We start from the raw sequence: 27676 nt of genomic DNA, 5'->3' as shown, positions 1-27676 counted from the left end.
TCAAAAGAGTGTCAGTAAAGCCCAGTTTTTTATAGGTGCCTAGAGATGTGGATAGGTGCTTAATGAGATTTTCAAAAGTGCCTAAGCAGGTTCAGTGCCTAACTTCCATGAAGTAGATGCCTATTTTGCTTAGATGTTTTTGAAAATTCCACTGGGTCCCTACCTGTGTCTTTAGGAGCCTAAATACTTTTGAAAATCTGGCCTGTACTGACTAGGGATCTGAAACAGAAGTCCTGATTGTGTAATGGGTTCTAATGGGCAGACCCTGCTTTGGGCCTGCATAGAATCCTACTGCAGTCACAGCTTCACAATAACACATGGGTCTGCCCGCTGAGCTCATTAAAGGATCAGGGCTTTGATTATTTAAAAAAGTTTTATCAGTCATTTTTTTACAATAGTCTTTGTTTGGCGTGAAAGGAAAAATGCAGTCTATCACTGACTGATTACTGCTCAGTATTCACTGTGTGATTGAAAGGTTTGCTTCTGACAAAATACAAAGAATGCAATAGGGAGAGGGAGTGATATTATAGTATGTTTTTGCTGCTGATGTTGGAATTGTTTGGTATATTCTTGCTTTTGTATGGCAGAAATAAGGGCGTTTGTACATGTTCAGGGTTTTTTTTACATCCTGTTATTTTTTTGTGTGAGAAGAAACAGGTATGAAAATTGAAAAGAGAAATAGAAATGGAGAAAGAACCTGGTTATGTAGTGAAATCACAAGACTAGATGCCGGAAAGGCAATGTAGTCTAGTGGGGTGAGCACAATGTGACTCAGCAGCTGTGCCTTCCATTCTTCGCTCTGTTACTGATCTTGGTCAAGTCACTTCGCCTCTATTTGCTCTCTTGGCCTTTGTCTCTCTCTTTCTTTTTTAATTCTATAAGATCTTCAGGGCAGGGGCTGTGTCGTACTATGAGTTTGGAGAGTGCCTAGCATAATGAGACATCTAATGCCAGTTGGGGTTTTTAGGGGCAAAATAAATTATAAAAATAAATCAGTAGATCTGAGCTCCGGCCCTGATTTTACTAGGTGCTGAAACTTTAAGTGTGTGAGCGGTCCGACTGACCTCAATGGCACTGCTCACAAGCTTAAGGTTATTGAATCTATGTTTCTTGTTCCACCATAACCTTTGGGTAGGTGATTGATGTAAAACGATGACTTTGGGTGCCTGTCCTGCAGGCAGTGCTTATTTACAGGAAGAGGATTTCTCCTAGTCCCTAATAGCTTGTAACTGTGCATGAAATATGAGGAGACCTGATCCATGCCTCAAACAGCCTCTGGTCACTTTCAAGCCTTGTGCTGACTAGTATGGGTAAGGCCACTATTTCCATTGGACTATTCAGCGTACTTCATAATACACATTATTAAACACTTGCAGGCTTTGATCCAAAGAGTCCATTTCTGGCCCCATCAAAGTAGGTGGAAATTTTGTCATTAACTTCAATGGGAACGGGCTTGGGCCCCCCAAAAGGCAAACAATGACATCAGCAAACAACAGATAAATGTGATGCCAGAGCGAAGTGGTTCCAGCTAGACAGGTCTCTAGCTAAACTCATTGTCACCGTTAGGATGACCAGATAGGAAGTGTGAAAAATCGGGATGGGGGAGAGGGGTAATAGGTGCCTATATAAGACAAAGCTTCGAATATTGGCACTATCTCTATAAAATCAGGACATCTGGTCACCCTAGTCACCATGCCTCAGTGGTTCACAGCTGAGGATACCAGGTTCAGGACAAAATGCTGACAAATGGGGCAGACACACCCCAGACTGGTGGCTATTCTTCTATAAGATATACCAAGCCAGCAACAAAATAAATTTCTGTTTTACCAGACTGGTTTACAAGAAGTCGGAAAAGCAGTCTCCTTAGATATCACAGCCCTTGTTTGACCATTCAGACTTTAGACTTTATGATGAGTGGTTATTTAAAACCAATTTCATTCAACAAAGGGTCCTTCCAGTCCCAAGAGATCAGCCACAGCCAGGCTAACATATAACTCTGATCTTACCCAATAACCCGTGCTGTTGCCAGTACTTTAGTATCTAATATCTAAAGGTTTATTCTTAAGGAAAAAGAGAGGAGTGAGAGTTAAAATGGTCAAAGAATCATATACATACAATTATTGCAAAGTTCTTGTCAGGTTTTAACAGTGGTGAAATAAACTGCTGGTTTGCAAAGTCTCTGGAAACTACACAGACAGCTTGAGTGTTAGTCTTTGTTTAAAGCTTCCTTGTTAGAAATCCAGTCCAGAGAAATGAAGCAGGAGGTGAAGACAAAACAGAGACTGTGCAGCTGCCTTATACACCTTCTCCCATTGTGGATGGATGCCTTCAGTATCTCAGTTCAGTTTGTGGAAAATTATAAACCCAAAATGGAGTCCAGGGTCACATGAGCAAGTCACATGTCCTTGCATGCTTTGTTGAATCATAGGAGCAGCCACTGTCCATGTTCTGGCTAAAACATTCACAGAGAGGCCCATCAGGTGGGGACAGGCTTCTTCTATGGTCTATTGTGCGACCTAAGTGTCCTTAAATGGACCATTAACTTGCATAGCCCCTTCATAATAGGCTGTCTGGCTTCAATGTAGATTTTACCTGGCGGGTGTGATTTAGGAATGCAGCATCTATGCAGGATGTCAGTATATGGTCAATATCTATAACTTCAGATACAAAATCTATATTTCAGCTACAAAATGATATATGCATATAAACAGGATAACCATACTTAGCAAATCATAACTTTTCCATTGACACTTTACATGACATACTTTGCGTAATTTGGCCTGGCACATGGGTTTGGAGGAAGGATTTGAAGGGGGTGGGGATAGAATTTTTTTCATTAATGTTCAGATTTCTATTGCATCTTAGATTGGGCAGTGATCATATAGATTGTAACCTTTGGTTTTGTGAGCTGTAAGTGGATTTCACAGAATTTAGCATCAAATTCATGTAACTCAGCAAAATATATATCTATATAATTGCGATTAATTTATATTACAGGAGCTGCTATGTACTCCAACAGTGATTGGGGCCTTGTGCTAGCTGCTGCACAAATAGAAATTAAGAGATGGTCCGAGTTCACATGCTCAATAGACAAAACTGTCAAAAGGTGTGAGTGGAAACTGAGGCAGACCGATGAGACGATGACTTTTTCACACCCCTGACTAACATAGCTATGCAATAGAACTCTGTAGTGTAGACTTGACACATTCTCTCACTCATTTTGTTTTTCAGGAGCACAAAACCGATTTCTCAAAAGTTAAATAACTAAGTCAACAAATATGGAGCCATTGACTTGCGATTGTTCTAGAAGTGCTGTGGTTTAATAGGGAATTTTATATTCACTGTTCTCTTCTGCATTCCTGCTGCACTGTGGGAAAAAAAGACTATTTCTTTTATTTGTTCCATCCTAGCCAATAAATCAGGATGCTAATAATCCCTCTCTCAAATTACTCCTCTGCAAACAGTTCCATCACAGCAGAGTCACGCCGTCAACACCGTAAACAGTGTGTGTATGAAAAACAAATTTTTTTTTCTAGGAAGCAGGGAAAAAAGGACATTAGCAAATGTGGTCTTCCTGCAGAATGAAAATAACACTGAGCAGCGCAAACCCAAGATGTAGCTGTGATGCAGAGGCTTTTATTTATTTTATTTTTTTATCCTCTGCTGGGAGTTCAAACAATGTGTCAGCATGATAGGCTGTCTTTTGCAGAGAGCAGGTTCTCTTTTTCTTTTTTTTTCTTTCTTTCTTTCTTGAGGCGTTTTAGTCATTCCATCGAAAACACATAGCTCATTTGGATAAAAGCCTCCGCGGTGACATCCAGAGCCCAAATGCACAAAGTTGTTTGTTTCAAAGGAGTAATCTGGGAGAATTTATTGAACTGACAACCCCCCATGCTTCTCTTGTAAATTAATTAAATGGATGTTCTATGGCACTTGTTAAAAAGTAATAAATTCTCTCTCTCTCCCTTTTATTGCTTCGAAGGTTTTTTTTAAAAAAAAGACATGTTTTAGTCCGGAAGGTAGAAATGCTTCAGAAACTCTGTCTGCTCCCCCTGGACTCTTCATTCTCAGATGCAAGGTACTTAATTTTAGACAGGAGGCAATGCAGTTTGACAAAGCGAGGCTGCCCTGGGAACATGGGCATGACTGGAGGCTTCGGATTTTGGTTCTGTTTGTTAACATTGTGAATTGAAGGCTGGATCCGACACCTGGTTAAGTCAATGAGAGTCTTTCAACTGACTTCCGTGGAAGCTGGATTGGGACACAGGGCCAGATTTACAAACATATTTAGGTGCCTAAAGATGCCTATAGGCACATAGAGGAATTTATGCATTAGGCGCCTAACCTTCTTACGTGCTTTTGTAAATCATATTAGGTGCCTAAATCTGGTCCTTGGTGCTTGTCATTATAAAATTATTCTGGACTTCATGGTAGCTGAATATCTCAAAATGCTTTGTAAATCCTGATTAAATAAATCTGGCAGTTTTGAGACTGGTAAATGCTTTTTATCTCATTTTTGCCTGGATGGGGTTAAGCTACCTCCTTAATCTTACATAGTAAATCAGTGGCAGAATTGCAGATCAAATCTAGGAAGCCTAGCTCTAACACTAAACCACACTCTTTCCCTCATGACTTAAAGTACTGGCTTTAATGAGGGGTAGTGCAAAACCACACAGCCCTGACCAATGCCCACTCAGTTTGACCTTCAGCAATCCTGTTGTCTCTGTGGTACTATTGTGGTGAGCACAAATGGGGAGTAGGGTGAGACCACCAAGCTCATTGCACCTGTGATGGCCACATGGATTTGAACCTGGAGGTGAGAGGCTAATGCACTAATTCACGAAGCCCCTAAAACCTGATATTTTGGGGCCCCCTGCCCACTCTGCCTCCAAAACAGTGGGCAGCTACATGTTGCCTTTGTCTTTATTCAGGAATCACCCACCTCCAGAAATGGTACTGCCAGGAAGAGTAGCACTATAGTGTCAAAAGAGCTGGGTTAGGATTGCCATTGCCGAAGACTGTTGCCCCCTGATTAGTGGATGGGTGTTGATGATTCTGGCTGTTCTGCCATCCGAAGCACTGTCCATCCTGTCACGCCCAGCACTTGCTCATCTTAGACTGAGAGGGAGCCATATGCAGGGAAACACTGGCATGGCTCCCCCTGTGAGTATGCTGCAGTTAGGTGTGATTGCAATTTGGGGAGGTGAATTCACAGTAGCTTTAATCCAGCTACCACAGTAGAAATAGCAGTGAAGACACAGCGGTGCTGTCTGTATAAGCCTGCTTGGCAACCTTGCATTGCTAGCTTGTGCTGAAGCCTGTTCCGTATCATGAGCAATGGATCAGGAGTCAGAGGGCTGTTGTATATGAGACCTACAGATGGGAAATATTTATAAGACATCACTACGCCATATACTTAGTACCATGGGAAACACCCCATTAAAAATATTTTAACCCTTTATTAAATATACACAAAAGAAGGAAAAATAGTTAAAACATTTGAAATGTAAAGTGTTAAGTAAGGCCTTCATTTTAATAACATTTCTTGTTCCCTTTCCCTTTAGCTGGAGAGAATTTTAGAAGGAAAAATCCCCTTGTTTGGCAGTCTCTTAGATGATGGTAATAACTGTCCTTTTGGATAAAAGAGAAGAAATTAGTTGAGATCAGCTGTAGCTGTTGTTGTTACTGCTGCTGTTAAAGTCTGATCCAATTTCATCCCAGCTGGTGTTTGGCATTCAGCTGGAACTGGTAGAGGTGGTGATGTTATCTGAGTCCTTCCCTTTGGCCTGGTCTGGTCATGGCGTCTCTCAGAATTAGGATGATGACGGTCTAGGGTCCTAGATGATGCTGGGTATGGCAGCTATGATTGGTGAAGCTTGCTTCAGTAGCCTGTCTGTTCTATATTCTCCTCCCAATGTCTCTTTCTTTAAGGATCCAAAAAGGAGTCATGGGTGGAATAGCCCATCCCCTTATTATTTTGTCCACCAATTAGGCCTAATATCCAACATACCAATTTTGGTAAATTAATTTCCAGTTCCGCGTCTTTTGTTTTTACCAAGCATGATTTCAACATAATCCTTGAATTACGCCAACATGGCCTTTTTTTTGTCTGAACTAATTTAGTCTCTCTTTCTAGTTCTCTTGCACCTGTTTACATTATGGAAAGCAGCTTAACCTATTTTCTGTGAATATTTGTTGTTATAGGTTACTATATCATCTTGTACACTTTTTTATGTACTTTTTACAGTTGAGCTCACAGTTAGGGTAAATTCGTCAGGCCAATTATCAACAGGTCCCATGTTCTCTGGAGGGACTGTTATTGAGGGGGCAGCAGGGGAACAGGAAATGGGTGGAGTTAGGCTGGAAGTAATTTAGCACATGGACAGAGCAGTGTAGGTTCAGCTTCACTCATTACTAATGAAACATAATAGCAGCATCAGAGCTGAGAGTTCATTGAAGTAAAGCAGCTGCTGAGGTTAGCCAAAGAACAGTGATTGGAAAACTGAAAGCCCACTTTACGCGATATGGCATTCTGGGCACTGTGTTCAACAACAATGGACCCCAGCTTGCCTCAGAAGAATTCAAAGAATTTGCAAGCAAATGGGGATTTGACCACCAAACCACCTCCCCAGCCACTTCATAGAATAAAAAGGTGGAGTCAGCTGTGAAAACAACTTACAGACTATTACACAAGGCTGTTTCTCATGGTTCAGACTCCATGTTCGCATTTTTTGGCATACAGGAACACTGTCCAGTGCAGGCACTGGTGGGACAAAGGACCAGAAACCCTGTTACCAATGAGGGGAAGCCTGTTGCAGCTAGAAGGATGGGAACACCACTGAAAGGAGGGGGCCAACAATCAGAGATGCAGGCCCTAGAATACAACAGGACCTACTGACCTTAGGAGTGAGGGATCTAGCCATTAGAGAGATATCAGAAGGAGTGGACTAAAGGAGCTGGGAGAGTTCAGTGGCACCCAGGTCATACGAGATGAGTACACAAGAGGGACAAGTGAGCCAAAGGAACAGGAGACACTTATGAGCCAGCAGACACAACATCCAGAGGAAGCCAACAGAAATCATTACAGAGTGCAGAGACAAAGAACCATCCGGAGGCCAGCCACACAAGGATAGATGGAGGGAGGAGACCCAGAGAGAAAGCGAGCGAGCGAGAGAGTTAGCTAGATGCAGAGAGAGGTGACAGGGAGAAAGAGAGAGTTCATTCCTGGTGTGATCACCTGTTGAGGAGACCAAACTATCTCAGACTTTGTAACCAACTGAGCCTGTGATAGAGAAGATACTCCAGCTCAGTTGTGCTAGTAACCTCTGGCCGAATGGACACCGTGTGAGAGTCTGGGCAGTCAATTTTTTGTTTTTAATGTTTATATTAAAATGTTTTGTAAAATAGGGAAGATGTATCATGATCAATGGAACTGGCGTCAGAGGACCATGTTCCCTGGAGAGCCTGTTATCGAGAGAAAAAGTGGGAGGTAAGCTGGAAGAACTCAGCTGCATGTTACACTTGTTCAGCTTAACCTGTATTCAGTTTCACTGTTACTAATGAAACCTCTGCAGTATGGCTCCCAATGTGGCTAACGCCATTGGTGTGGAGCCAGCGACCTGTTAGCAGCAACAGTGGGAGATATTTACAAAATTTCTCTATTGTGGTCAGGGCCACAGGGAAGATGAATAGCCTTCTGGTTAACGCGCAGGAGTGTCTGGTTGACCATATCTGATTACCAAGGGTTGTGAGGCTCAATTAAGCAATGAGTACTTTGTGATCAGTGAATGCAAGGTACTGTTGAAGTACAAAATAAAGCAGCAGGGTTTAGCTTTCTCTCTTTCTGTTCTTCTGGTTTCAGGCTTGAAATGCACCCTGTTTTACTGAACTGTGTGTTGAGAGCTGGAGTGCAGGAAACAGAGAGGTTTAAGTGTATTTAACTTGTATCAGAAATGGATAGAAACAAGGATTGGGATGATGTCGTTGATGTGCATTTAAGATCTTCCTTTGAAAGCACAAACACTGAGTCTTTCTTTCTTAGGGATAATGTGAAATGACTTAGTTTGTGGCATTTTCCAAGAATCAAATAGAATTAAGGATGGGCTGTAAATATCAGAAAGATAAAGGGTGGATTCTGCTGCCTGGCTTAGGGGAGTTATTGCAGAGTGCTGTGGGTTTCTTCGATTTATTTTTCTCTCATGGTCTCTTGCAAGGCTTGATTATGTGAATATGGGAGAGAGCAAGAGGGAAGGGAAAAATGCGGACCAATTTGCATGGAATGGAATGTGTTGTTACAGATCGGCGCACAATAAGTGTAACAGGAGAGCAGGATCCTTACTGAATAAACTAGATTAGGTGGTGAAAGTAGAATTAATTTCTTATCATTGCACTTGGGTTATTTGACAGTTGTGTTTTAAGTCTTCCCAATGAAAAAAATGCATTTAGCATGGAGGGGAAAATGTATTTTAATACACGTACTCAAATGGAAAGGGTTGCACTAAATTTCTTACTCTTCCTACCACTTACCTTTTGAATGCTAAAGCCACACCATGGTAAGTACCAAAAACGGAGTGTGCTCTTAACAGTTGAGATGTCTCCACTGAATGTGGGCTTTTTATGAATCCGTGGTTTAAAAAACCCAAAAACTAAGCTGATAAAATAGAAATTATCACCTTTCTTACTAAATTTTAACCATTATTATAAAAGCGCCCGCATGTTCTTGATTGCATAATGATTTTCACTCAGGCTACGTCTGCACTGCAGCTGGGAGCGTGTTTCCCAGCAAGAGTGGCCGGACACATGCGAGCTCTGGATGAGTTAGTGTGCTAAAGATAGCAGTATAGCTGGGGGGAGAGTGGCTTGGGCTAGCTGCATGAATATGACCGCAGGAGGTCCGGTACTCAGGTGGCTAGCTTGAATGAACTTTTGCAGTGAAGTTGGTTTTGCAGGAAATCTCTAGGGGGAGGTATGCTAATATGCCTGCTTTAGTTATGCAAGAGCTCAGCCTTTTGGAGTTTTGCTCTGAGGTGGGGACCTTTTGTTTGCTGATCACCTGTCACATGAGGACAAATCAAAAAACCCCAAACTGTATGAAGAAGGGCCTCACAGATTCATAAGTTTTCTTTTTTTGAGCAAAAGGAGGGGGATGAACAAGTAACCCCAGGAAAACTCCAGGGTGGGCATGGAAGGACTGTTCACTGCTCAGGCATTCTGACTTTGCTGGGGAGTTTACAGTGTAGGCAGAGAGCTGTGCAGCCTGTAAATACCCCAGTCAGGAGTGAGAGAGATGTGTATCTCTGCCCAAGAGAGGCGATGGCTGAGCAGTCGGGAACCTTGAGTGGGTGCCCTTGCTGGAGCATAGAGGGGGAATCCAGGTGCAGTTGCCCTGAACTGTGACAACTTTAGACCTAAACATCCTGCTAACGTTAACATATTTATCCTCCCAACACCCATGAGAGGTAGGGAAATATGACTATTCCTATTTTACAGATGGGGAACTGCAATGCAGAGAATTTTTAAACCTGCAGGTCTAAAGATAGACTCCTATATCCATTGTTAGGCATCAAAATAGAAGTAGCCTGATTATTCAAGGTACTGAGCAACTACAGCTTCCACTGATTTCAGTAGCATTTATGGGTACTTAGCACTTCTGAAAATCAGGCCACTTTTAATTAGGAGCCTAGAGCTGGATTTAAAACTCTGGCTTTAGATACCCAAGTTTGAAAATGTTAGCCTAAGTGACTTGCCTGTGGTCACACAGGAAGTCGGTAGCAGAGCCAGGAATTGACTCCATATCTCTGGTTTAATACTGTAAACCAGTTAGTGTGTACTCCTGCTCCCCAATATCCAAATCATAGCTGCTCAGCTGTGCATCATAGGCCACCTACTTCTAAGATGGTTACTCTTTCAGCATAAGCAGTAGGGGCCTGTGCTTTTGGAGCTGAAGACTGTGAATCCATGCTAGCTTTCACTGCCAATAAAATCAGCAGGATGATGGTAATCACAGTCATGTGGGCAGTGTCCTTGATCTGAAATTTGTCATAGTGCATTACAGTTCAGAAAATGTTGACTCTGTCTTTCAGCTGAAGTATTAAAGCTGACGCCAGACGCCAGCTCTTGCCGCTCCATGGAGGTCTCTGGAGTGAGCAGGAATGTGAACATTTACATTTTGTCTGCTAATAAAAACTTCCCAACATATTCTTCAGAAAGCCTCTTTAATGGTGCTGTTTCCAGTCACAAAGATCTGCTCCAGCACTCAGCAATGATCGACAGACTGGATCAGATAGAACACAAAAGCACAATGCTAAATTAGCAATACTGCTACCGATTTCCATTGTGACCTTGGGGAAGTCACTCAGGCTGGTATTTCCAAAACAATCTTTGTTAGCTAAGTGCCAAAATCCCAGTGATATTCAATGGGAGTTGGGTGTCTAATTCCCTTATCTTCCTTCGAAAAATCCCAGCCTTGATCTCTCTTGGACCTCCGTTTCCTATCTGTACAATGGGGAACATACTTCTTCTTTTGTCTTGTCTATTTAGATTATGGCAGGAGCTATCTTTGTGGATGTGAACAGCACCTAGCACAACAGGGCCTCAGTCTAGGTTCTAGTAAAACAAAGAATAGAGATCTGTTTGATGACTGAAAACTACTACAAGAGAAGTGGCTTGAGAGGCTTAAGAGCTGAATTGGCAAAGCATTAAGAAAGCATATTGCAGGGGTTAATCCTGCTATCCAAATAGGATTTTGCCATCTCTGTCATCTATGAGGATGGGTTTCCCTTGATATCCTCAAAGCAGGTGATTCCAGAACTGTTGCAAAGTATCCATAGGCTCCAAGTCTATAAATGGCATAGAGATCTATGAAATTTCAGTTCAAAACTTAAACAAAACCAAAGTTATTTCAGAGTTACAGGCCAAGTTGGTGGAAAAGTGGGTGGGAAAGAAGATACCAGTGTGTGCATGTTCTGTGGGGAAACAAGCAGTGATTTTTCACTCTGAAAGCAAGCATGAAGTTTTCTGCCCTTCAACACTTTACAACTGACTCTTTCAGAGTGCTTCATAGGGTATTTTCAGTGGCTGGTTGCTTTTCTGTCCATTTCTCCTGTTCTCTAGGGTGATTGGCTAGGGCTGGGAGGACCTATTCAGGAAATAGGGGTGTCACAGGTAACTGGCCCCTTTAAAAGGGAGCAGGGTCCAATGCAACTAGGACTCCATTAGATGCATCACAATTGAGCTTGAGAGGGCACCTGGCTCATACATATGGGGAGAAACTGAGATGGGGGGTATCAGTCAGCAAAGGGGCAGGGGAAACCTGCCTGATGAGGCAAGGAGAGACCCAGGGAGAAAGAAGAGCTGGTGCTGAGAGCCACTGGGGAAGACAAAAGGTGAAGTATGATGGTTGATGAGGCTTGGTCAGAGCTGGGAACCCTCTGCCAAGTTAAAGGACAGCTTGTGCAGAGGCTCCTGGGAACAAGGGGAAGAATCTGTCTGGATGGAGGAAGCTAAGCCAGAAGAAGAGGATTGATGTTGATACTGGAGGGGGGGATCACAGGACTAGAGGTAGGAGTCACAGGCCTGGAGGCCTGGGTTAGTGGAACACTGTGAGGAGTTTTCTCATAGGAGACCTGACTTGGGGCTACTAGGGAAGAGTCGTGAAAAAAAAAAAAAAAAGAATCTGGGCATTCCCAAGCAGATGGCGGGGAGAATGGAGTCCTGGAACAAGAGCAGAAAGAGTCTGGGATAGACTGGGGCTGGAATCTCAGGAAGGGGGTGCTTGAGGTGGGGACCACCTCATTACAATGGCCCAGGGGAAAAGAAGGCATCTCATGCTGACTAAGGAAAGGAATTGAAGGGCCCTTTAATGGAGTGGCATTTGGTTCTTCTCTGCGTGAAGGATGGCAGGCACAGGGGTTCTGTACGAGCTTAAGGTGTAAGATACCTGGCGAAGAAGACTTAGAGATGACCTGTGGTGGATTTATTAAACTATTGGCATTGTGCTATTTTTAGCTTCTCTATGAGATATAAAGAAAGCCTGAAAGAAGTTTGTTTTGAGTTTTCTCACTTTTTCTTCTTTTTAAAATGTATCATAAGAGTATCAAGTCTGTTTTTTCCTGAAGAGCTTCTGGACTTCCTGAGGCCTGGTTCTACACTAGGAAATTAGGCTGATATAATTATTGCTCAGGGGTGTGAACAATCCACCCCTGTGCGCCGCAGATAAACCAACCGAACCTGCAGTGTAGATAGCAACTCCCGTTGACCTAGCTACCACTTCTTGGGGAGGTGGAGTACCTACACCGACTGGAGGATCCCTCCTGTCTGCATAGGTAGCATCTTCACTGAAGCGCAACAGTTTTAAGTGTAGACAAGCCCTGAGGTTTTCCAGTCACACGTGCTGTGAGCTCTTGTACTCTGCCTGTCCTTTGTCTCAAGTGTTAATCAGGCTTTGGAGATAAACAGGTGTTAAACAATCAAAAATGACTTTCTTTCCCAATTGCTCCTTTGTAGGCCTTGTCTTGTTCAGGGGAAAAAAGTGTGCTCTTAACTTGAGTTAGCTCACTAAAGATTAGTCTTTAACTTGATGTGCTAACTCATGTGAAAACTACAACCTGTTCTGCGATCACTAGGATTTTACCTCCAGTTAAGAACACGGCTTTCCCCCCATTGTTTCTTGTGTTGGCATAAAACCACTGCCTCTCCAGTCACCACAGACTTCCAAAGCAGACAAGATGTGTGTTTTCAATGTTCTAATGTAGACAAATGAAAACATGGGAAAAAAACATTTTCAGACAAAAACCTTTCAGGGCTTTTCTATTATAAAGAATCCAAAAAGGGCAGAGGCCTATGTTCTCTTCCCCTCCCCCCCCCCCCCACTTTAGCAGGTCACCTTTATGAGCCCAGCAGGAACAATGAGTACCTCAGAAAACAACATAACTTGTGTGAGGTTCGCAGTATATGTGGTCATGTTATTTCGTTCTTGAGAAAATAACATCGAAACGGCGAGTTACTTGTGGCCTCTGTCCTTCAGCTTTGCAGTTAGTGTTTGTGTCAACCAGGGGCTCCTGAGACATCACTTGATTAAACATTAAAACTTTGTCTCATTTGGAGTAAGAGAATCCCTTTTCTTCTTGGGCCCATTCCTTCTTCATACGGAGATTTATAGCTTGTTTCAAAGGACAATCTATGATGCTATGATGTAATGGTATATGATGAAATTGGAGCTCTATTCCTGAATACTCACCTCCAGCCCACTCTTGTACTCAAAGAGATCTCAAGATATTAAACCAACAAAAGGTGTCAAAACACAACTGAGCTACAATGATATACACTGCTAGAAACTCTTTTCTGTGCCATGTTTCCTAACCTTGGTCACTTGGATGCTGTGACAAAATGAACTATGTCGTACCACAGAGGCAGATTTATAGAGTGTCTAAATATCTGCAATACATATATCTTACAGTATACATATTCCAGGGGGAAAAATACAAAACTTTGATTTCCTAGCACTTTGTCTTTAGTATTTTAAACTTTACACTTTTTTAATGGCAATTGAGACATAGTCCTATATTAACATGAGATAGGTACCTTTTAGAGTGTGCCAGCAGGGGCACTTAGATCACAACACCGTGGGAGACTTTATAAATTACACCCCTCTAGTGCACTTTGCTAGCGCTCTCTAGACAAGCCCTAAACTGATCTATTTAAATTGGTTTAAATTCCTTGTGTGAACACTCTTAAGTCGATTTAAGAGTGGCTTATATTGATTTTAACTTCATTTGGTTTGTTACTGAAGTAAGCAAAATCATTACAGTTAAATTGGCAAATCTGTATGTTGACTGGGCACAGAAAACTTTTCATAAGTGACTTGCAAAGGGGGAAAAAAGACTGAGTATGTACTCTTTTTTTGGCTTTTTGATGTCCCATTCATGCACTATTTCCACTCCATCTCTGTGCATTTTCTCAAACTGTGTCTCATTTGGATGAAATTTCTCAGCTTGCCAGGTCCTGTTGCTATAATAGGTTGGTGAATAAACAGTCCTAGCTACAAAGCAATCTAAACTTTGGGCTGTTTAGAATATGGATCTCAATTTTATGGTTTTGTACTGATTTTAATAACCTTTAACTTTCCCCCAGACCTCCAGAGAAGGGACCTTGGATAGATCATACAAGGGAAGGATGGCTGTCGATAGGGCATTAGCTTATGACTTAGGAAGTCTAGGACTTGAGCATTCCTGCTGTGCCGCAGACTTACTGTATGACCTTGGGCAAGTCATTTAGCCTCCATTCACCATCTGTAAAATACTTCCCTACCTTAAAAGATTGTGAAGTGCTTAAATCCTACATTAATGGGGAGCCATAGAAGTACCTTAGGAAGATCATGGCAGCGCTTTTGCATGACAGAATTTATAAACTCCCTGTCAAGGGAGATCTGTAGCATCTGCACTGAATGCATAAGAGATTGAAGCAGCCTCCTTTGTTGTTCCCACCCTGAATAAGGTTCATGCAGAGTTTCACAAATGAGAACAAGCTGCCACTTCTGCTCATTAGGGCTCTATCCTGGTGCCATTGGAGCCAATGAGAATTTTGCCTTTGACCTCATTGCAACCAATATCTAGCTCTTACTGATACCAGAATGTGTTTCCTTCTCGTACACTGCGCTCCGCGTAGTGCTTTTCCTTTGCCCTTTCAACACTGCTTAGTTCAGTGCACTGTTATTATAACCATCCGAGTTTAGCTACTAAATTTTATTTATTATAACAGCTAACATCAATTATGGATCCATGCTAGTCATCAGAGCTTTGTATTGATTCCCTTGCAAGCCTGGCCTCCTGAGCTGTGCAAAGTAGCAGCCTACTTACTCCATTAGCCTAACAACGCTTCCCTGTTACTCTATTGTCACTAGGCATGTACTGCATAGCAGCTGATCAGTAGGTTCCTAATGGGCTTGCACAAAGAGGCTAGCCTAGGTGTCACTTAATACCCCTCTTGCTTTTTACAGCCTCCTTCAGCAGGAGAATTTCAAGTGTCCTCTTTGTAATATATACCAAACAGATCCACCTTTGCGTGAGAATATGGTTTCATCCTGTTTTTTGGCAGATTTTGCTCTCCCCTCCCTAATCTTCTCCCTGAAACGTTCTGTCCAATAAAGCTGCTCTTGCACATATCTTTCATTACCATGCATGTCTCATCCAAAATCTCATTTTCATTCAAGAAGAAAAAGGTCTGTCAGCTTGTTTAACTGTGCAGAAAACACCAAACAAGAAATAAAGCCCAATTAAGAATAAAGGGAAGGAAGAGGCTCAGTCTAAGTTTCATTTTTTTTCCCCGTCAGGGTTTTAGTCAGCTTCATTTGTATGTCCTTGCAAACATGCCATGCAAATGCACCACCCCTGGTACAAAATCTGCTTGTCTTCTTTTTACTACAACAATGGCAACAAGGACCAGTGGCTAGAGCACTAGGTTAGTCCTTGAGAGACCTGGCTTCTATTTCCACAGAATCCACACCCATCACTGAGGTGCTGCATGACCCTGGCCAAATCTCTGTGCCTGTTTCCCCTCCCACCCTTTGCGTGTCTTGTCTAATTAGATTATACGCTCTTTGAGGGAGGACCTGTCTCTTGCCATGTGTTTGCATAGCACTTAGCATAATGGAGTCCTGATTGCTTGCAATTGGGATCTTCAGGAGCTACTGTAATACAAACAATCAAGAAAATGCTAATATTCTATGTGTCTATCAAACTTATTCCTCACCCTCAGCTGTTAGAATTTTATGAGCCTGTTATATAACAGTAGCATCCTCCCGGGCCTCTAAACACAAGGCTCCCTTGTCAGCATGCTTCAGAGTTCCTAAGGGCTAGATTGTGGTATCTTACTCTGTGAGTAGTTCCACTGAAAACAACAGGACTACTTGTGGAGTAAGGCACTATTTGACGTAGCATGAAAGGATGGAGGTTGTAGCCGTTGGATAAATCTCTTCAAGAATCTAAGTGGCATGCTCCCAGCAGGAGATAACAAAAGGTGCTTCATTTTCCAGATTGCCAGGCCACTGATAAATCCTTCTGGAGTGGGGATGTGCATCTTCCAGTGACTTTCCCTGGTCTTTCCAAGTCACCTCAGGATGACCTGGATTGACTACTGCTGGTCCCAGCCAGCTCTTACTCCTGTCCTAGTCTCGTTCAAGCATTGAATGTTCAGCAGCTCACATTGGGCTGGATGAAGTAGAAGGAGGTAAGATTGCGTGTCGAAAGCACCACAGTCCATGCCTCTTCCCTAGCCCCATCTACATATTCAACAGAGGAGACAAGATGGCGCCCTGTTAAAATGAACACTAACTTGTAATAGAACATATAACACAAGCTGAACTGGCTGAATTTATTATACAGTATAATTCAGCCATTCTACTGTGGGATCCCAAAGTGTTTTACCTATACTAATGGATTAAGCCTCACAATACAGCCTCGAGGTAAAATATCATTACCAGCTGACAGACTTGGGGCGGCTCTGTAATCATTTATGAATGCTGTATGTTGACTTGGCTATTGGGCTGCTTACTGCATGAACATATTAGTTTAGTTTAATTGGAGTGTGTACTCCATGGGTTAATATGGGCTTGAGAAACTAATTAACACACAGGGCTGTACCTGGTGAGTGGGCCAGACTTAATTAGAGATGCAGCCTTGCTAGAGAGAAGCTGGTGGGGGATTCCAAGGGAGGGCCTGCCCTGGAGAGAAGGATGAACCTAGAGAGGTTGTGTGGTGGGGGAAGGGAAAGAAGGCCTGAAAAGGACAATGGTAGGGAGAAGCAAAAGATGACCCGTAGGAGAAGCCCATGGAAGCTGTAGCCTGTTGGACTGAGCAGACCTTGGCTGCTCGTTATAGGGTCCCTGGGTTGGAACTTGGTGTAGTGGGAGGACATGGGTTCCCCTACTAGCCTCTAGTATGGTGGTGTAAGGCTGAGGAGGAGACAAGGACAACAGAGAGCCCTGAGAAAAGGAAGTGAGAACCACCACAGCGTCCAGAATTGGGGATGAAGACCTGATCAAAATTTTGGACATTGATTTCTTGGACTTTGTTATCCTGGAAGGGGTGGTCTGGAATCATGACCCGGCCAGGGGACTGAGTCATGGGAAGAGGCGGACCACCTGAGTGGCTGTCGGTGGGGAGCGCCAGGCAGGAAGAGAACTGCTGCACCTTGCCTGGCCATGAGGAGGTGCTCTGATGGGGAGCCCACCCTTTTACAAAGAGGTTGTCTGGAAAAAGTAAGGTAGAAAAAGAATGGCTCAAGATATGTCACCCCTGAGCAAATATTTGAGGGTTGTCCAGGGGCAACGGCAGAGCTAACGGTTCTGAGCATTCTGGCTTGAACTGCTGAATATACAAGACTGGTTTTGACCAGAGGGGTTAAAGTCTGGGAACAGAGAATAAGAAAAGAAATATAGCAAGGCTTAAAAGGGACCATCTCTCACGAGGTGGTAGTTGTTCAGGAGAACCAGACTGAGACACAAGTGCTCCCCGGAGGGTATCTGAAGAAATTAGACTTGCCTGGGTTATGCCTTTAGGTAAGATAGAAAATCATGTCTTAGGGTTCTTAGGGTCCAATTTTATAGGGACCATCCCGATATTTGGGGCTTTGTGTTATATAGGTGCCTATTACCCCCGTCCCGATTTTTGATACTTGCTATCTGGTCACCCTAACTCACTGTTCTAAAATCCTGTTTCTCTAATGGCTTTGTTCCCACTGCTAAAATAAACAGCACTTTGGCTTTATGAAGGTTGTCTGATCCCTGTATACCACTGCTCACAGACTGCCAAGGGGGAGAATGACAGGTGTCTGAACACAGTCAGATCCGCAGGATAAGAATGGTTGATCCACAGGCTACTGTTGTTCAGGAGTGGGAGAATTGTGAAATTCCACCCCAGGGCAGGCAACGGCATGAGATCAGAAAGGAGACAGAGGTGCAGCTAGTCATGTAACTGTGACACTCTCACTTTACAGATGGGGGAATTGAGGCACAGAGACTTGCCCAAGGTCACTTAACAGGTCATCAGCAGAGCCTGGAATAGAACTCAGGCCTCCTAACTCCCAGTGTAGTGCTATATCCAAAAGACAAACCTAAAACCTTCCTAAACCACAAACAGTACCATAGAAAAGGACTTGCTTGTACTTCCACCTCTCAGCTAGCCACTCTGGCAGTTCTTTACAATGCTCTTTCTCACCCAGCAGTGGTGGTCTTACTACAAAAGTTAAGCTTTTCAGCAGACATCACAATACTGACCCCAAATGGTGATTTCATGGTTTAAGGTTACTCTCCCTCTGCTTTTTCACCTCCCTCCAGGAGATGACCACTTCAAACAATAGTTCCTCTTTCTAGTGCATTAAGACTTGGAAACTTGCCATTCAGCACAGCTGCAGATTTGAACCTACGTGATTATGCTGGGAAGTGAACCATGGCGAATTGTGTGTGTGTGTTGGAAAGAAACGTGTTCTGTATCTACTTTTCTCTGGCTTTGTGCATTTGCATTGATTATAAAATGGATAATGTCCACATACTTTCTCGTGGGCTAGGAAATTTTGGCATGCAGGACATAGTACCACTTCACTAAAACTAAGTCTCAACCCTGGGGTTTGCTCGCCCTTTGAACTGTCAATGGCAAATGTAGACAATCCATAATAACATAAGCCTTTAACCCAGCCTTTATGAGGTAATTGCTCACATGTAGGGAATTATTCCTCAGCATTAACTTCATAATTCGAAAGCAGTGGCTCTCAAGAGAAAATCAGATACTTTAATTTGCCCTGAATTATTTGTGAAATTTGCAATCTCTGTTCTTTTATTGGTTGTGCCCCAAACTCCTCCCGACCTAAAGGCATATCTACCCCTACAGCTATTGCCCTGCAGCTGTGCCGCTGTATTGTAGCTACTTGCTACAAAAAGGGGCTTTTCTGTCATCTTAGGTAATCCACTCCCTCAAGAGGCAGTATCTAGGTCGAGGGAAGAATTCTTCGTTCAACCTAGCAGTGTCTACACTGGGGCATAAATCAGTTTCATTACATTTCTCGGGTGTGAATTTTTCACACCCCCCAGTACTGTAACTAAGTTTACCTATGTTTTAGGTATAGACCAGGCCTAAGTTTCTTCCATTTTTTCTCTATATAGTCCCATTTCCCATGACGGGGCCTGGGCTAATGATTATGACTTGTCAATGCACTAAGTGAATTATTTCAGGCCCTTGTGCTAGCTACCATGTGACTGACATGCTTTTCATTGCTAATACTTTATTGGCTTGAAGTCCGGGTGGCAGCAGGGGCTTGTATTGTGTCCTGCTTGAGGGGAAAATTGCTCTGAAGAAAGACACCTCCTGCAGATACACAATCTCCTCAACCCGAAATGTGTAGATGTACAGGTTCTTACTAGATGGCAACATTCGCGTGATCACTAGCTGACAGCCTTCCTGTGCTTCTGAGCTCTGGTTCCTTATTTTAGAAGAAACTAACAGAGCCTCATCTCATCCTTGGTCATTAGAGCTGCTTGAAGAGCAAAACAGCCTGTGTTTATTATAAAGCCTTTATTATTTATTTATTTAAAGTGTTCGGTGCAAGTTTGGAGAGGGCTTATGCAAAGGGGTTCCCTTTCTATCTCCTTGACTCCGTGGTTGGAACCAGGTGATCTGGTTCCTGGTATATTCGAGGACAGACTAGAAGCAGCGTGGCCTAGTAGAGCATTGCACTGGAACTCAGGAGATCTGAATTCTAGTTCTGTCTCTGGTCTGCTGGGTGAGCTTGCGCAAGTCACATCCCCTCTCTGTGCCTTAGTTTCCTCATTTATGAAAGGAGGATAATGATACTGACCTCCTTTGTAAAGTGCTTCATGAGCTACTGATGAAAAGTTCTGTAAAAAGTTAGTTATAAGATGCTTAAATGGCATGGGAATCTCTCTGTTTCTTTTCCCTCTTAAGTGCGCATGTGTGTGTATGTGTAGCATATGTATGTTGCCTGTTGACAGCAGTGTGTGTCATAATGCTGGGGGCAGTGTGGCTGTGTACATGGCTTTTAATCTGTGGGGCAGCCCCCTTAATGAGAGCAAACTAAGGGCAAGCCTACGTTGCCCTGCAATTTGGACTACTGGGGTACGAATGGCAGTGCGCACCAAACGGCTGTGCTATAACTCACTGTGTAGATGCTGTGAGTGTCAATGGAAAGATTCCTACTTCACATTACTGTAGTCCTCTTCACACAGGATTACATTAATGCTAAGTGGAACCTTTTCGTTCATGCCTACAGCATCCACACAGGGGAGTTGTGGTGCAACACTGTGGTGCACACTGCCATTCAGATCCCACTAGGCCAAACTGTGGAGCAGTGTAGACTTGCCCATAGCGGTTAGATTATTTGTTTTCAAACTGAGCATGGGCTGTCCCTCCTCCCCATCTGGCAGCAACATTCAGCTTGCGTAATTTTGAGTGACAGCAGATCAAAGAATTACATTACTGCTTGTCTCTACAACCTGTGTACATCTGTGTTAGGTTTTTGTTAAATCAATAAACAGGATGTTGAAGGAGAAAATACTTTTAGGCTGTTCATGTCTTTGTACTTCATGTCAGGCTAGCTTGGACAATAATGAGAAGTTTGGATGGTAACAAGAATATCAGGACAACTAGATACATTTTGTCAGATCACATATGTAGGAGAGCCAAGGCTCTGAGGTCTCATGCTTTGTTTTGAATGGCATTTCACTCTTCCAAGGAAGAGAGGTGCCTTGTGAATTCCTTTGGAATGGTAGTTCAAATACAAGATCTCTATCACGGGGCTTGGGAAACAGCAACCTAGGTGTAGATCACTAGTATCTGCACCTCATTTGAAATTAATGGAGTAGCACAGGTTTAAAAATAATTAGTGGGTAGATGGTAGCTATTCTGAAGCATGGCAATGCCGCTGTTTTTGTTTTTAAAGAGCCGACAGAGTGCATGGTGCTGAACAGAAGAGAGGAAGACAATATCTCTATCACAAGGAGCTTCCTTGAAATATGAAGTTTGTGGACATTGGCCAATAGGCATATGAGATACACCCTCTGCCCCATTCTTTGTGACCTATGCTAGTTGCAGGTAAGGGTCTAGGTCTTACTATTAGTACAAAAGCCTTCGTATAGCAGTAGCATACAGGGCGGGATTAGCCATTAACTGTTTTGTAATAGCAGTTGAGCTGGCTTTCAGATGACAAGTTTAGATTTAGATGAAATTTAGCAAGTTTGGGTATGGAGGAGCATTCATGACTTTTGGTGCAATGAGAAATCAAAACCCATTCCTTGTCTAGCTGCATCACTTGTATTAGTGTGCCTATTAAAATATGGGCTCTAAAGCTGATCATACTTGCATCAGAGCAATCCAGGAATAACAATATTGAAATCAGTGGAGGTTAAGTGGTATGACAGTGATTGTAATTGGGCCTTCAGAGTTCAGCTACACCTGAAAATAAAATATAATCCCAAATTCAATAGGCTTCTGTAGTAACCCTATAGAATTTGATAGTGAAGGAGATCCTTCCTTTCTATAGGTTTTTTAAAATTATGTCATGGAGCATCATAGCAAAGATATACATACAAAATTCTATAGCGCTTTTTTTTTTTTTTTTAATCGTATAGAAAGATTAGGATTTTTTTTCCATGAAGGTTTTTTTTTTTTTTAAGCAGGACTGCCCATAAAATAGCAGTTGCTCTTATGACTAAGACACACCTCAGAATTCAAGAATTAAAAAAGAGGAATTGTGGATTTCTCTATCATATTTGATAAATAAACTACAGTTGAAGTAAAAATGTGTTGCTTTATCATCTACCATAAGGCAGCTGCACAGGTAGCTCAGAGCTGCTTCACTTCCCCAAACATTGTGTTGGTGAAACACAACAGCCAGATTTAGAAACCGTTTTTTGCTAAGTTACCCACAGACATTCATCTGGAAGATTCAGGTCCCTCTGCTCTTTGGAAGGAGCATAAAGCAAACAAGGCCCTGCCAACTGCCACGTTATTTTGAGGGAGTTAAACTGAGGGAAATAAATCTGCTGCGCCATCTGAGGCAACTAGTTTGGTGGGTTTATAAATGCTCCAATTGAGTGTTTTGACACAGCAGTCAGATACAGTTATTTTTCCCTTGACCTCCTGATACTGGAGCGCAGGCTGAAACTGCTAGTTAAGCACGTCCGTCTCCTGTTGTAGCATTCGCGCTCCAGCGCACCGCCTAATCAAGTGTAATATATCTCTGGGTAAAACACACACAGTGCTTTTCACAGCTATTTAAACACAAAACAGACCCAATGCATTAGGTACATACACAAGCCACACAGAATCGCTGTTCCTGTGGTTAAAAGCAAGTGCTATGGGCTGGGGGATACTGAAGGGAAAGGGAAATGATTTTATTGCCAGGCGGGGATAAGGGGCCTGCTTGCCTCTCTCACAAAGTGTCACAGTGTCATCCAGGGAGGGGGGGTCCTGAGCTGAGCAATGGTTAAGACGCTCACCACTGAATACACTGGAACACAGGTGATCTGGGTTCAGGCCTGCGGAAGGCAGCCAATGACTTCTTGTGTGACCTTGGGCATGTCTTTCACTCTCTGTGCCTTTGTTTCCCATCTATAAAACTGGGTTTATCATTCGTCCCTATCTGTTCATATTTGCGAGGGGTTTAGAGGCCACAGGAATGAGAGCCATCAGACTTATTTTAATTATAAGGTCTTCAGTGTTGCTAATTCTCATGATTTTGTCATGAGTCTCATGATAATTATTGTTTTCCTTAAAGCCCCAGCTCCTGGAGTCAAGTGGATAGGTGATGATTTCAGCCTTCATTCTTAAAGAAAAAGTAAGTTTCTAGCCCTTGTGACTGTGGAGAAAGCTTCAAAATGTGATCCCAGTGCATCCTAAAGGCTCAGAATGCAGCAGGCAAATAATCCCAAATCTATTATTGTTACATAATCTCATGATTTTTAAAGCCAAATCTCATGATTTTTCATCATCACTCTCATGACTTTTGGTGAGCCTGACTCATGATTTTTGAACATTTGGCGTTTTTCTATCTGAGGGAATAATTGGATCCCTAATGTATGCCACCTGCACAGGAGTGATTCTGGTTTCTTGTGGGCAATCTTTCTTCACAGACCTAGCAAATCTTGCTGACTTGTGACAAAAACTCCTTCATTCTGGCTTCATTTTTCCATCTTATATCTTGGCTTGAAGAAAACTGGAATGTGTTTTGATGAAGTGTTGCAAATGACACTTTTGTCTTCAGTTATGCCATTGTCACCTTAACATATACCAGTAAAGTTTATGGAAGAAAATTATTTTGTTACTTTTCTCCATTTTCAGTCTCCAGGACATAATATCAGAGAATCAGAGATAATTTGACCTACTGAGTTGTTATGAATGTTTCACAGTGACATTAATGATCAGTGTGTTACTAGATTTCCAATGATATATTATGTCATCTTTTAAATAAATATCACGACACGAGTGTGTGAGGTGTGATGAATATGTCAGGTCTGATAAGAGCTGCTGACACAGTGTAATAAATCCACAAATGGGCCTCTGTGACACAGTCTCCCATGTCCTAGGCTAATGTTCTAACTCCTGGCCCACCAGTCCTTTCTGGGGGAATTCAGTGGGAACTGGATCAGGACTGATGCTATTAAAGTGTTAACTCAGCTAACCCATCCATCATTTTATTAAATAATTATTTATGAAGTAAATCATTAGCTCTGACAGTAGCTCTTAAGAAATCTGCCTGTGCTAAGGCTGTTGGGTGGTTTGTATAGGTTTTCCCTGAGAACACTAAACATACATTTGACAGAGGTGACTGCAGTGGGACATTATTAATTAACCCCTTATTTCCATCCATCATCCTTCATTGAAAGAATTATGCACAAAAATGTTTGCTTTTTAATTGTGTTTTATTTTTATGCCAGAGGAGTTGAAACATAGGCGCTGCATTATTCAATTTATTGCACTCTGCTCGGTATACAACAAGGGTCCTATCCTGGATGGATTTATATACTTTAAAGCCAATTTTTTACACCGACAGGCAAGTGAAAGGCAACTTTTCTGCCCTACTTGTATGAAATCTTTTCTTCAACTTGGATTTATGCTGTGTAATTGGACACTTGTGTGATGGAGGATAAGTGAGTCCAAAGAGAAGATGATGAACAAAAGGTATGCATTGGAATGGGGACATGGATTGATTCTGAAGGGTAAGGGACACTGATTAATTGAAGGCAGATCTTGGATAGCTGTGGAACAGCTGAGTTAAATGTACCAGTAGACAGATTACACATATACAGCCAGCATCTATGCAATATATAATCTATTTCTTTTGACAACAATACAAGGTTAATCTTAATCTAAGAATAAACTGTTTTGGTGGGAAAAAGGTTTCCATTGTATAATCATCATCCTGTTTTCTCTTCATATTAGGCTTAGATTTCCAACTATCCTGGGTAAGTAATTTTTTTCATATTTCTTGCATCTAATGTTTTTAATAAATTAATATTTTGGATGCCTCTGTAGAACTGGTCTCTTAAAACTTCTATTGGGAAAATCTGCAGAGTTGATTAATGTTTGAAAATTGTCTGCTGCAAAGTACCAACTAAATTCTTCGCACATGTTGTAGAATACATCCGTTTTAAATGATCTACACTGGAGACAATTAATCTGGATCTGATTCTGGATTCTGAATACCACACAGTTTGGGAATGTGGGGATCCAGATAAAGGTCAGATGAGAAAAAAGCCCTGACTCTGGCTGGGGAGAGCTTCCGGTGATGCAGGCATTAAGAAAGACTTTCAAGGACACCCTCCCAAACCTTGGGGAAGAGGGTGTGCAAGGAGCAGGAGGAACACACAGCATACAGCATTGCAGAGATAGGTCAGTCTGGATGGGCTGCCATACCTTAGATGGACCTCCAGGAGGTCTCCAGGATGGGCTGCCATACTTTAGATGGACCTCTAAGTTACCCTGGAACAACCCAGGCTGGGGAGGGTACAAAGGTAGCTTTAAAGCTGCCTTAGCTCCCATTGCCTCTGGACTCTGAGTTCTGTGCTGCTCCTCTCTTAGAAGCACAGCACAAATCTCACTCCAGCTCTCTTCAGGCCATCTACAGCATGCAAAGATGCAAGAGGAGATGATTCTGAAACCTCCCATAGTTGTTCAAATGGCTCATTCTGGCCTATTGGAGTGAAAACTAGAACTACCGGACACGGTAAAGATTCCCAGGAATGCTTTCTTTGCTTTCTATTCACATGGTTTCTCAGCCATGTATCACTCCACCTAAGAGTCCCACCTGGAGTTTCAGGTCCTCCCAAATTCCTCCTGCTTTGAGGTCTGAACCCTGCATCAATTCACATTTAATGTGGTTTTGGTGCAACATCATCTACTAGCTCCTAGCTTGTACAAAAGGTTTGGGAACTTTTCAGTGATTCAGGTCTCAGCTTTCAGTGTGTAACAAAACTCCTGAAACAGATACTTTCCCCCTTAGCTATGAGTTTCTTTGGGAACATTGTGGACAGCTCTAATGGCCTGTGTAAATATTTTCACAATTTTGGTGCTCCTGCTAATCCTTGTGCACGTCCACTCTTTCTGGATGTTTTTTCACTAACATTTCTCCAAAATTACTTCAAAGAATGTTATTTGCCTAACTTAAAACCATAAACTCCCCAACCAACCCCCTAATCTGATCCCATGCCTTTGGTTCTCCTGCAAGGGCCTCTCTGTAATGTGTGCTCTTAAACCATCTGCAACATTTCCTACATACAGCAATGTGTGCTATGGATATAGTTTCCTTTAACTTTACATATTAGTATTTATTATTTATGTAGCACCACCAGTGTGCTAAGCATTTTGCAGTTATCTTTGTTAGTGATTAAATAAAAATGTGATAATTATTTCTGTGGTTAATAAATTTAGAGAGTCAGCTGTTCCAATTATTGCTGCATCAGAGTTTGGTATCTTTATTGTTAATGAACATGTACTGTAATATACATCTGATTACTTCAGTTAGCCCTGAGGAGCAGTACTTTTACCATGCCCATTAGGACTGTTTTATTCAATAGTTGTGCATTGCTTAGCATCTCTCTGTTTACTCCTGCTGTTGAAAATTTCAATCATGCAATGCTGAATTCTGATTCCTATTTGGGAAATGTGGAAATTTGGGGTGCATTGTGGAGGAAGGGATATTCTTGAATCTCTTGCTAACCTCTTCCCAGCAGGAACTGTTCCTTTTCTGCACACCTTTGAGTCATCAGTTAAATACCATACTTTTCTATTAGCATTCTCCTAAGTGCAGTATTGGAAATTGTAATACTACCTCCAGACTGAAGGTGGAATCATTTTTGACCGTCTGTAGCATAACAAAAACTAATGGATGTTGAATCTAAGTTTAATTTTCTACATGAAGAAGCCAATTTTAATAATCAATAGACCCCAACCAGTACTTTCCATCTGATATATTTTTATCAGTTAGCTAATTTAATAGTTGAACAATTTTATTTTCTAAAGTCAGTGTTGCTTTAATTATAAACTCTGATGTCATAGTTGTAACATCTATATACATTGCTTGAGTGATGCAGGATTAACAAATGATGGACTGGTCAAATTAATCTACATTATGTCAGCAGTACCTTATACAATGTTCAGTTTACGTAAACAAATGTATTTATTTATTTATTCCTGATCTGTGTCACTAATAGTAGTCCTCTTAATTTGATGATGATGTATTATAGCAGCAAGTGGTTGAGCTGCTATATAGGAGGGTCAACATTTCCATAATTAACTCCATTTTCCATGGTCTTTTAATTCAGATTTATTAATTTGCATTGGACTGGAATATGGCAAAGAAACCATGTCACTGGCATTTTTAAAACAAGCAAACTTGTTAGACTATATCTCTATCTCTATATTTATTATTTTTAGTTAGAGACCTGAAAAATGAGTAGTGATATGATTTTGCCTAGCACTAGCCTTACCTTTCGCAGTGACAAGACTATAAATGTGGTGTATGACACTGTGGTATATTGGGGGAAATAACATTCAGAAGCAACTTTGATGTAATTTAAAAAAATAGACACTAAGCACGGTAATTTCCAAAGTGACTAGGAGTGATTTTACATGGAAGGTGCTCTCAAACCACAGTGATGGGGCAGCAGCATAAAACCCATAGACAGTCACTTAAGTGCTTTGGAGAATCCCAGTCTAAGTCCCTGAAATCAGATGGAGGCAGATGGACTGTTATGCCCAGAGGGAACTCTATTGACTTGAGCAGGTATCTGTGTGATCCACTTGCAGGATCCAAGGCTGTGCGGCAGCTATTTTTCATGAGCTTTTAAAGCTCCGTTTTGCGGACAGACCTTGTATTTGACCTAAATGCTGCCCTCATTTGTACCCTGTGCATCCTGGTTGGAGTCAATGAGATTTGTTAGCATGCAGGTCAGGGCAGGATTTAGCCCTCCCTTATTTTCAACACTAGCAGGCCTGTTGACTCCAGCCCAAATGATCCAAGTCCCTGCAACTGCCTCCATGTAGCTGGAAGCCCACTGTAGGCAATGGGGCTCCATGAGGATGCCAGGTCCCTCCATGCAGTGCCTGTTGCATATTCAGATCCCTAAAGTCTTCACTGTCTGGGTATCTGTCTGCTGTGTGAGTGGACCCAT

This window comes from Emydura macquarii, unplaced genomic scaffold (assembly GCF_026122565.2).
Source record: "Emydura macquarii macquarii isolate MOO-44397 ecotype Brisbane River unplaced genomic scaffold, CSIRO-AGI_Emac_v2 contig_554, whole genome shotgun sequence".
NCBI classification, from domain to species: domain Eukaryota; kingdom Metazoa; phylum Chordata; order Testudines; family Chelidae; genus Emydura; species Emydura macquarii.
This window is presented reverse-complemented; position numbering follows the sequence as displayed.